This window comes from Oncorhynchus masou, unplaced genomic scaffold, assembly GCF_036934945.1.
Source record: "Oncorhynchus masou masou isolate Uvic2021 unplaced genomic scaffold, UVic_Omas_1.1 unplaced_scaffold_3421, whole genome shotgun sequence".
Taxonomy (NCBI): Eukaryota; Metazoa; Chordata; class Actinopteri; order Salmoniformes; family Salmonidae; genus Oncorhynchus; species Oncorhynchus masou.
The window spans coordinates 12,501-24,202 of NW_027009831.1; the positions used below are offsets into that span (position 1 = coordinate 12,501).

The 11,702-nt window shown below is 43.4% G+C and overlaps 1 pseudogene; it reads right to left on the bottom strand.

Moving 5' to 3' along the window:
- Window positions 1-4,330: 4,330 nt before the first annotated feature.
- LOC135534452 (ATP synthase subunit d, mitochondrial-like) lies at window positions 4,331-11,329 on the bottom strand (annotated as a pseudogene).
- Between the last annotated feature and the right edge of the window lie 373 nt (window positions 11,330-11,702).

Below are 11,702 nucleotides of genomic sequence, written 5' to 3' on the forward strand. Positions count from 1 at the left end.
TATGTATAGTGTAAAAGAACCAGTCAGTTCAGACTAGAGACAAGCTCTTCTAGCAAGGAGCTGCGTATTGAACCTCAGTCCATCCAGCTGGTCTGAGCATCTACTGAAGTTCCCTCTGGGAGCAATCCTGTTCTATTGTCATCTCTTCTATCCTAATATAGTCTATTACATTCTAGTCTACTCTAATCTATTATATTATATTACCTTCTAGTCTATTCTATTCTAATACATTCTATTCTAGTCTATTCTAAGATATTATATTCTATTATATTACCTTCTAGTCTATTCTATTCAAAATACATTCTATTCTATTCTATTTCAGTCTATTCTATTCTAATGTATTATATTCTATTATATTACCTTCTAGTCTATTCTATTCAAAATACATTCTATTTCAGTCTATTCTATTCTAATGTATTATATTCTATTCTATTACATTCTAGTCTATTCTAATACATTCTAATATATTATATTGTAATTGATTGTAATCCAATATATTCTAATCTATTATATTATATGCTATTCCAATGTATTATAATATATTTAAGCATTATAATATATATATATATACTATAATCCATTTTAATATATTATATTCTAATATATTAAAATATATTATATTCCATTCTAATATATTATATTGTAATATATTAAAATATATTATATTCCATTCTAATATATTATATTCTAATATATTAAAATATATTATATTCCATTCTAATATATTATATTCCAATCTATTATAATATATTCCATTCTAATATATTATATTCTAATATATTATATCATACTCTGTTCTATTCTAATCTATACTAAAATATATTCTGTTCTAATCTATTATATTCTATATGGTTTGTCAGTATAGAGATCTCTGTGTGTGTGTGTCTGTGTCACAAGGGTGGTTCCACATTACTAATGCTATTACTGAGATTGCATTATTATATTACTCAATGAATATGCTATTATAAGAGTAGAATCACTGACTGTTACAGAAGAACACTCAATTACAAAAAAATTTGATAAAAGGAATTATCCTAAATGCCACAGCCGGAAGCTGCACAGATAGAAAAAGGCAATTTTTCATTCAGTGTGCACATGAATAAGTGATGTAGTGTCTTAGCTGGAAAGGCCCCTGGATAAAATGTATTTTCACTTTAATAAAATGAATCATATTATAGAACAACATGTAATGCAATATCAGACTGATTCCTAGTCAACAACCAGACCTGTGTCCATTAGACAGGAACGGTCTGGTAAACTCCTCCCTCCCTCCTCACTGGCATTTTTCATTGGGGTGTAAAAATCATGCAACAATCACACCTTTGTTTGTGTCAGATAGAGGAAGAGAGTGAGACAATGTGACCCCTATTGTGGCCTAATGAGCGGGCAGAGCCTGGACACACAGTGATGTGCTAACCCCAGAGTCCTCACTGCTGGCTGTTGAGGAAGACTCCTCTCTCTGTCCTGGTTCCCCATCAACCTATAGTGAGATGGAGAAAGACAGAGGACCAGGGTTTTATAGCAGACCTGGGTTCAATTAAGAATTTTTTTCTTGGTTTGACTGTTTGAATGAGCTTGCCTGGAGTGCCATATGGGTGGGCTTTGCACTTTTGGGAATATTCTATTGCTTAAATTGCACCAGGGATGATCAAGGAAGCACAGCTAAAGTATCTGATAGTTAACCAATACTATTAAGCCAATCATCTGTATTACAGACAAATGCTGCCCCCTGCTGGAAAAATGTATTCATTTCTGTCGTAGGAACATAAAGTAAGAATATACAGTAAGAACACACAGTAAGAATATACAGTAAGAACACACAGTAAGAACACACAGTAAGAATATACAGTAAGAACACAGTAAGAATATACAGTAAGAACACAATAAGAACACACACTAAGAACACACAGTAAGAATATACAGTAAGAAGACACTAAGAACACACAATAAGAACACACAGTAAGAACACACAGTAAGTACACACAGTAAGAATATACAGTAAGAACACACAGTAAGAAGACACTAAGAACACACAGTAAGAACACACACTAAGAACACACAATAAGAATATACAGTAAGAACACACACTAAGAACACAGTAAGAACACACAGTAAGAATATACACTAAGAACACACTAAGAACACACAGTAAGTACACACAGTAAGAATATACAGTAAGAACACACAGTAAGAAGACACTAAGAACACACAGTAAGAACACACACTAAGAACACACAATAAGAATATACAGTAAGAACACACAGTAAGAAAATACAGCAAGAACACACTAAGAACACACAGTAAGAACACACAATAAGAAAATACAGTAAGAACACACAGTAAGAACACACAATAAGAAAATAAATTAAGAACACACTGTAAGAACACACAATAAGAAAATACAGTAAGAACACACAATAAGAAGACACTAAGAAAATACAGTAAGAAGACACGCAGTAAGAAAACAAGAAAGGAAAACAAGTTATGAATATAATATACAAGTGTTTGTTCCAATTAACATTCTTAACTATTCTTAACTAAGGTCAGTAGGTCAGGGTTTCACTGTGGACAACTTGGTTAATGTGAAACATGGTTCATCTTGACTGAGGGAGTTCAACTGCTACAGTCATTTAATTAGGCCATATTCGCCCACATCGCTCCTTCACCACAATACACTGCTGACACTGACTGAATAAAAGGCTTCAACCCAATGCCCAAACCCCTAACATCAGCAGTCTGCAAAACCCCTAACATCAGCAGTCTACCCAAACCCCTAACATCAGCAGGCAGTCCAGCAGTCTGCCCAAACCCCTAACATCAGCAGTCTGCCCAAACCCCTAACATCAGCTGGCAGTCCAGCAGTCTGCCCAAACCCCTAACATCAGCAGTCTGCCCAAACCCCTAACATCAGCAGCAAGTCCTGCAGTCTGACCAAACCCCTAATATCAGCTGGCAGTCCAGCAGTCTGCCCAAACCCCTAACATCAGCAGTCTGCCCAAACCCCTAACATCAGCTGGCAGTCCAGCAGTCTGCCCAAACCCCTAACATCAGCAGTCTGCCCAAACCCATAACATCAGCAGCAAGTCCTGCAGTCTGACCAAACCCCTAATATCAGCAGTCTGCCCAAAACCCTAACATCAGCAGCAAGTCCAGCAGTCTGCCCAAACCCCTAACATCAGCAGCAAGTCCCGCAGTCTGCCCAAACCCCTGACATCAGCAGTCTGCCCAAACCCCTAACATCAGCAGTCTGCCCAAACCCCTAACATCAGCAGGCAGTCCAGCAGTCTGCCCAAACCCCTAACATCAGCAGTCTGCCCAAACCCCTAACATCAGCAGGCAGTCCAGCAGTCTGCCCAAACCCCTAACATCAGCAGGCAGTCCAGCAGTCTGACCAAACCCCTAACATCAGCAGTCTGCCCAAACCCCTAACATCAGCAGGCAGTCCAGCAGTCTGCCCAAACCCCTAACATCAGCAGTCTGCCCAAACCCCTAACATCAGCAGTCTGCCCAAACCCCTAACATCAGCAGGCAGTCCAGCAGTCTGCCCAAACCCCTAACACTATATAGGGAATAGGGTGCCATAGGGCTGTGGTCAAAAGTAGGGCACTGTATCAGGAATAGGGTGCAGTTTGGGACATGCCCATTGTTAGACATTGTCTATATGGTGTCCAACAGTTATACTGTATGTTACTGAATCAACAGAAAGCACCAGTAGATTCCCTTACTCCTTCCCAGGAGATGGTGAGATCTTCTCTGGAGGGAACTGACGTGGACAGATGAACAGGATTGTCCAACAGAAAGCACCAGTAGATTCCCTTACTCCTTCCCAGGAGATGGTGAGATCTTCTCTGGAGGGAACCGACTTGGACAGATGGACAGCGGAGAGGGTTGTCCAACAGAAAGCACCAGTAGATTCCCTTACTCCTTCCCAGGAGATGGTGAGATCTTCTCTGGAGGGAACCGACGTGGACAGATGGAGAGGGGAGAGGGTTGTCCAACAGAAAGCACCAGTAGATTCCCTTACTCCTTCCCAGGAGATGGTGAGATCTTCTCTGGAGGGAACCGATGTGGACAGATGGAGAGGGGAGAGGGTTGTCCAAGAGAAACGAGCAGCACGTCTGCCGTAGCCTAATACAACAGTCCTATAATACTGAATCAACACAGAACACCAGGATATTCCCTTACTCTAAGTGATTATGGAAAATCCTTTCACACGAATTGATGAACGAACATAAAAAATGTGCCCTCGCAAAATAGGTTTAACTACTATAAATCCCCTTAAGAGTCTTATGTTAAATAAACGTTGCACAAAATAATGACACAAATCATATTCAATTTCCATAAATGTTTATTTCCATTCAAAGGATCAGATGACCTTTCTCAGTCGCTCAATAACAATAAGCAGTTATTTCACAAACTGTCTGTCGATGAAACAGGACTTGACTTTATACAGAGGACACTATACAACCCTTCACCAGAGGAAAGTATATTATCTAGGAAGGGGCCAGTTTACAGCTCAGCGATGGGCTTGTGAGGCCAGTACGGGTGTTTCTCCTTGTCCAGCTTGGTCTCAGGGAACGTGTCGTTCAGATCATCGATGGTCATCTGGTCGAAGGGAATCATGTTCTGGAACTTCTCCAGCTAGAAGAGAGGAAGGTGGATCAACAGAGAGAACTACATGTCTCTAAATAGTGGAAGGTGGATCAACAGAGAGAACTACATGTCTCTAAATAGTGGAAGGTGGATCAACAGAGAGAACTACATGTCTAAATAGTGGAAGGTGGATCAACAGAGAGAACTACATGTCTCTAAATAGTGGAAGAGAGGAAGATGGATCAACAGAGAGAACTACAGGTCTCTAAATAGTGGAATAGAGGAAGGTGGATCAACAGAGAGAACTACAGGTCTCTAAATAGTGGAAGAGAGGAAGGTGGATCAACAGAGAGAACTACAGGTCTCTAAATAGTGGAATAGAGGAAGGTGGATCAACAGAGAGAACTACATGTCTCTAAATAGTGGAATAGAGGAAGGTGGATCAACAGAGAGAACTACATGTCTCTAAATAGTGGAATAGAGGAAGGTGGATCAACAGAGAGAACTACATGTCTCTAAATAGTGGAAGAGAGGAAGGTGGATCAGAGAGAACTACATGTCTCTAAATAGTGGAAGAGAGGAAGGTGGATCAGAGAGAACTACATGTCTCTAAATAGTGGAATAGAGGAAGGTGGATCAACAGAGAGAACTACATGTCTCTAAATAGTGGAAGAGAGGAAGGTGGATCAACAGAGAGAACTACATGTCTCTAAATAGTGGAAGAGAGGAAGGTGGATCAACAGAGAGAACTACATGTCTCTAAATAGTGGAATAGAGGAAGGTGGATCAACAGAGAGAACTACATGTTTCTAAATAGTGGAATAGAGGAAGGTGGATCAACAGAGAGAACTACATGTCTCTAAATAGTGGAATAGAGGAAGGTGGATCAACAGAGAGAACTACATGTCTCTAAATAGTGGAAGAGAGGAAGGTGGATCAACAGAGAGAACTACATGTCTCTAAATAGTGGAAGAGAGGAAGGTGGATCAACAGAGAGAACTACATGTCTCTAAATAGTGGAAGAGAGGAAGGTGGATCAACAGAGAGAACTACATGTCTCTAAATAGTGGAAGAGAGGAAGGTGGATCAACAGAGAGAACTACATGTCTCTAAATAGTGGAAGAGAGGAAGGTGGATCAACAGAGAGAACTACATGTCTCTAAATAGTGGAAGAGAGGAAGGTGGATCAACAGAGAGAACTACATGTCTCTAAATAGTGGAAGAGAGGAAGGTGGATCAACAGAGAGAACTACATGTCTCTAAATAGTGGAAGAGGGGAAGGTGGATCAGAGAGAACTACAATACTACACCTACTCCTTACAGGGGTTCTTTATTTTTTACTATATCCCACATTGTAGAATAATAGTGAAGACATTAAAACTATGAAATAACACATATGGAACCATGAAGTAACCAAAATAGTGTAAAAGGAAAATGTATTTTTACAATGTAGAAAATAGTAAAAATAAAGAAAAACCCTTGAATCAGTAGGTATGTCCAGACTTTTGACTGGTACTGTACATGTCTCTAAATAGTAGAGTCTCTCAGGGGGTCTACTGCTGACTGTGTACTAAAATCCTAAAATATAAAGAGACATTCTAGGGAATTCCGGGTGTAGGGGAGTGTGTGTGGGGTTTGGAGTGGCATGTGTGTAACCCACCTCCTTCTCATACTGGCCAATACGAGCTTTGGAAGCCTCCACGTAGGCAACAGCAGCTTTGTTCTGAAACAAAGAAGAAATATAACCAATAATAATGGAGGAGGCATCAAGAGCAGTGAGTGCTTTGCATAATGAGGCGTTGCCTCTTGAAATGGAACTGAGCTCATTCATCACCTCTTCCTCCATGACAGAGAACAATACAACAATTAGCTAGCTACTGTAATATTAATACAGGAATGAGGTGGAGCACAGCGAAGAGTGATTCTGAATCACTACAGCAGAGCAGTGATTCTGAATCACTACAGCAGAGCAGTGATTCTGAATCACTACAGCAGAGCAGTGATTCTGAATCACTACAGCAGAGCAGTGATTCTGAATCACTACAGCAGAGCAGTGATTCTGAACCACTACAGCAGAGCAGTGATTCTGAACCACTACAGCAGAGCAGTGATTCTGAACCACTACAGCAGAGCAGTGATTCTGAACCACTACAGCAGAGCAGTGATTCTGAACCACTACAGCAGAGCAGTGAAGAGTCATTCTGAATCACTACAGCAGAGCAGTGAAGAGTCATTCTGAATCACTACAGCAGAGCAGTGAAGAGTCATTCTGAATCACTACAGCAGAGCAGTGAAGAGTCATTCTGAATCACTACAGCAGAGCAGTGAAGAGTCATTCTGAATCACTATAGCAGAGCAGTGAAGGGTCATTCTGAATCACTACAGCAGAGCAGTGAAGAGTCATTCTGAACCACTACAGCAGAGCAGTGAAGAGACATTCTGAATCACTACAGCAGAGCAGTGAAGAGTCATTCTGAACCACTACAGCAGAGCAGTGAAGAGTCATTCTGAATCACTATAGCAGAGCAGTGAAGAGTCATTCTGCACAGTAACTTTTAACCCAGAGCTACTACTCACCGCCTCGGCCTCCTGTGTGTTGATGGCGGCTGTGGCTGTGTCCTTGGGCTCAGGGATGGTCAGGGCTGAGAACTGAGGAGGATAGGAGATGGGTGAGATGAGGGAGACAGGAGAGGGAGACAGGGGTGAGATGAGAGAGACAGGAGAGGGAGACAGGGGTGAGATGAGGGAGACAGGAGATGGAGACAGGGGTGAGATGAGGGAGACAGGAGTTGGAGACGGGTGAGATGAGGGAGACAGGAGATGGAGACAGGGGTGAGATGAGGGAGATGAGGAGATGGAGACAGGGGTGAGATGAGGGAGATGGAGACAGGGGTGAGATGAGGGAGATGAGGAGATGGAGACAGGGGTGAGATGAGGGAGATGAGGATAGGAGACAGGGGTGAGATGAGGGAGACAGGGGTGAGATGAGGGAGACAGGGGTGAGATGAGGGAGACAGGGGTGAGATGAGGGAGACAGGGGTGAGATGAGGGAGACAGGGGTGAGATGAGGGAGACAGGGGTGAGATGAGGGAGACAGGGGTGAGATGAGGGAGACAGGGGTGGGATGAGGGAGACAGGGGTGGGATGAGGGAGACAGGGGTGAGATGAGGGAGACAGGGGTGAGATGAGGGAGACAGGGGTGAGATGAGGGAGACAGGGGTGAGATGAGGGAGACAGGGGTGAGATGAGGGAGACAGGGGTGAGATGAGGGAGACAGGGGTGGGATGAGGGAGACAGGGGTGGGATGAGGGAGACAGGGGTGGGATGAGGGAGACAGGGGTGGGATGAGGGAGACAGGGGTGGGATGAGGGGGACAGGGGTGGGATGAGGGGGACAGGGGTGGGATGAGGGGGACAGGGGTGGGATGAGGGGGACAGGGGTGGGATATGGACAGGGGTGGGATGAGGACAGGGGTGGGATGAGGACAGGGGTGGGATGAGGACAACAAATAGAACAGACCAATATTAACTGTTAAGCACTTTGGGACAAATTTTGTTGTAAAAAGGGCTTTATAAATGAGTGTCATCACAATACCACCATCACAATACCACCATCACAATACCACCATTAAAATACCACCATCTCAGATGTTCCTTGGCAAAAAAAGACAAAACGAAGCAGACTGAACTCTATGGTCCTTTAAAACCTACAGATTCTAAATAATTATTGTGTGTTAAAGCTTGAATAATAAACAGATGTGACTCTGGCCGACAACATGAGGCAACATTAGGACTGTTGTCCTCAGAAACGTCTGGCCGACAACATGAGGCAACATTAGGACTGTTGTCCTCAGAAACGTCTGGCCGACAACGAGGCAACATTAGGACTGTTGTCCTCAGAAACGTCTGGCCGACAACATGAGGCAACATTAGGACTGTTGTCCTCAGAAACGTCTGGCCGACAACATGAGGCAACATTAGGACTGTTGTCCTCAGAAACGTCTGGCCGACAACATGAGGCAACATTAGGACTGTTGTCCTCAGAAACGTCTGGCCGACAACATGAGGCAACATTAGGACTGTTTTCCTCAGAAACGTCTGGCCGACAACATGAGGCAACATTAGGACTGTTTTCCTCAGAAACGTCTGGCCGACAACATGAGGCAACATTAGGGCTGTTGTCCTCAGAAACGTCTGGCCGACAACATGAGGCAACATTAGGACTGTTGTCCTCAGAAACGTCTGGCCGACAACATGAGGCAACATTAGGACTGTTGTCCTCAGAAACGTCTGGCCGACAACATGAGGCAACATTAGGACTGTTTTCCTCAAGAAACGTCTGGCCGACAACGAGGCAACATTAGGACTGTTTTCCTCAAGAAACGTCTGCTTCATGCTGTTTCCTCGGCTTCTTCACTTCCTAGTACTGAGACAGCGGTATCTTGGCAACACCAATATAAATACATTTGACTGACTGAAGCATGAAGTTCCAGTACCCATCTCCGGCTGACACCGATGTCTGACAGGGATGTTCTACTCTGAAACAGCTTAGTCGTGATGTAAACTGAATCCACATTCCAGCATGCCATTTCATACCAGACTAATAATGTTGTTACAGTACCACAGTGGACAGGATACTACATACCAGATGACTGAACCAGTGTTACAGTACCACACAGTGGACAGGATACTACAGACCAGATGACTGAACCAGTGTTACAGTACCACACAGTGGACAGGATACTACATACCAGATGACTGAACCAGTACCACACAGTGGACAGGATACTACATACCAGATGACTGAACCAGTACCACACAGTGGACAGGACACTACAGACCAGATGACTGAACCAGTGTTACAGTACCACACAGTGGACAGGATACTACATACCAGATGACTGAACCAGTACCACACAGTGGACAGGACACTACATACCAGATGACTGAACCAGTACCACACAGTGGACAGGACACTACATACCAGATGACTGAACCAGTGTTACAGTACCACACAGTGGACAGGACACTACATACCAGATGACTGAACCAGTGTTACAGTACCACACAGTGGACAGGATACTACATACCAGATGACTGAACCAGTACCACACAGTGGACAGGACACTACATACCAGATGACTGAACCAGTGTTACAGTACCACACAGTGGACAGGATACTACATACCAGATGACTGAACCAGTACCACACAGTGGACAGGATACTACATACCAGATGACTGAACCAGTACCACACAGTGGACAGGATACTACATACCAGATGACTGAACCAGTGTTACAGTACCACACAGTGGACAGGATACTAAATACCAGACTAATATGCCGAACAAAAATATAATCACAACATGTAAAGTGCTGGTCATATGTTTCATGAGCTGAAATAAAAGATTACCTAACATCTTCTATACGCAAAATGTTTTTTTTGCATTCCTGTTACTGATCAATTCTTCTTTGCCAAGATATTTAATCCACCTGACAGGTGTGGCATATCAAAAAGCTGATTGAACAGCATGATGATTTCACAGGTGCACCTTGTACTGGGGACAATAAAAGGCCACTCCAAAATGTGCAGTTGTCACACGATGCCACAGATGTCTCAAGATTTGAGGGAGCGTGCAATTGACATGCTGGCTGCAGGAATGTCCACCATTGTTGCCAGATGATTAAATTGTCATTTCTATACCATTGAGCCTACAGCATTTTTTGGGGGGGGGGGCAGTACATCCAACCGGCCTCACAAACACAGACCATGTGGAACCACGGCAGCCCAGGACGTCCACATCAGGCTTCTTCCCCTGCGGGATGGTCTGACACCTGCCAACCAGACAGCTGATGAAACCAAGCAGCATTTCTGTCTATAATAAAGCTAAAGGAAAAACTCATTCTGATTGGCTGGGTCTTGCCCCCCAGTGGGTGGGCCTATGCCCTCATGCCCACCCATGGCTGCACCCCTGGCCAGTCATGTGAAATCCATAGATTAGGGGCTAATTAATACATTTTAATTGACTGACTTCCTTATATGAACTGTAACTCAGTAAATGCATTAACATTTTGCATGGAATGTTTAGATTTTTGTTCAGTGTAGTTAAGTGTTTAACTTTTTTCCCCGGGTAGAGCTCATATGAAACTCACAGGCCTTAGGATCTCACCTTGGATTCAAACTCAGCTACCATGCCGGCTCTGGCCACGTTGGTCTTATAGAAGCTCCAGTCGATGGTAACAGGCTTCTCTGGCAGAGAGGACAGCCTGTAGACAGAGCCATCAACAACAGCTCATTGATGTCACTTATAAAACAATCATTGTGGGAAAGAGATTGTGGAGATTTCCATTGACAGTAGCATGCATGTACAGACACTCACTTTGCAGCGACCTGCGTGTCTTGGTTGACAATACTTTGTAATTCAATTCCAACTACACGCCCTTCACATAGGCAAATAAAACGCTAGATGGAAGAATCCTAAAAATGTTTTACTCATTTTCCCATTGACATCAATGCAAGAGAAAGTTTTACCTCTATTGGCTGGCTCTGAAGTGCTAGTCATGAACTAGGCCTAAATGTTAACTCTGGGTAGGCTACGTACTTGGCGCCGATGGCGTCTGAGCGCGTCTTGAGGTTGTTGAACATGGCCCTCTGGTTGGGGGAACCCTCTCAGCAAAGGCCAACCAGTCAATGGCTTTCAATGCTGCACGTTTCCCAGCCATCTTTCTGTCTGTGTCTGTCAAAGATTGGAAAAGGGGTCAATAAAAGTCCTTCAATAGAGCTGCTAAAACCCACAAGAGATACAGATCATAACATGAAATTAGAAAACCGACACTTGAGGGGATGGATTGTACATGCATGTCCTACTGCACCCCAATGCATGACCACACCGATCAGGCAGGTTGCGGTCACACACAGGTGACAATTTGAAGTGCACTGAGATTAGAAACTAGCTAGCCTGACTCTTCAACAACACGGTCATGTAGTGGCTACTGTTAGAGATGTAGCTATTATCTAACTGATCTGGCTAACTGATCTGAGTCCTAACCAACACAAAAAAAGCCAACAGAAGTTCTGACAGCGCCAAACTCATGTTTGCTGACAGATGG